Source organism: Penaeus monodon, chromosome 15 (assembly GCF_015228065.2).
Source record: "Penaeus monodon isolate SGIC_2016 chromosome 15, NSTDA_Pmon_1, whole genome shotgun sequence".
NCBI lineage: Eukaryota > Metazoa > Arthropoda > Malacostraca > Decapoda > Penaeidae > Penaeus > Penaeus monodon.
The window spans coordinates 26,266,772-26,267,499 of record NC_051400.1 but is presented as its reverse complement, the minus strand read 5'-3'; positions in this window follow the sequence as shown (position 1 = coordinate 26,267,499).

The window sequence follows — 728 nt, the reverse complement described above, 5'->3', positions numbered from 1 at the left end:
CTTCCTTCAAAAATCACACCCAGTTTATTTTGTTTAAGGTGGTATATAAACACATTATTCAACCCAAGTGTGAAACCATGTCTAATCCATGTCTGGATGAAATTTACATATTTTGGTAATACCGGTAATGAGTACAGAAGCCTTTGCTGTTAAATTGATTATTACATTTCCTATTTAACTCTATAATTGACATACAAAATATAGCTTTAAATAGTTTATAATCAGGGACATACCCAGTATACAAAAAGATATCATAGATGGTAATTACTACTCTTCTCATGTTCTTTGGCATTTCATCAGTTCTTGAATTTTTTTCACTGGTGACCTTGTTATGAAATGGATTTAGTTACACCTTTATGTATTTTGTGAAGGAAAAACACCTCAGGGAACAGCACAGTGCATCTCTTGGGTGTTAATAAGTATCGCTTGTTATTAGTAAGTTTAAATCAACCATAGTACTTGAAGGTGACCCAAAATAAGCTTCGAACATTTCTTTTATTTTCTTATATTGTGTGTATTGTTACTTCATAAGACCTCAGTTTCCTAACTTAAGGTAATTGAACCTGAACCTTTATTATTTGAACAGGGCCTTTCTTTAGGCCTAGGCCTAGATAATATTTTTTTTCAAAATTAGAATTTCTGTTGCAAAGTTGAATTCATTACATATAAACACCTTTGCTCTATAATAAAGATTATGATTAATGCCTGTGGCAGTATCAGAATATTGT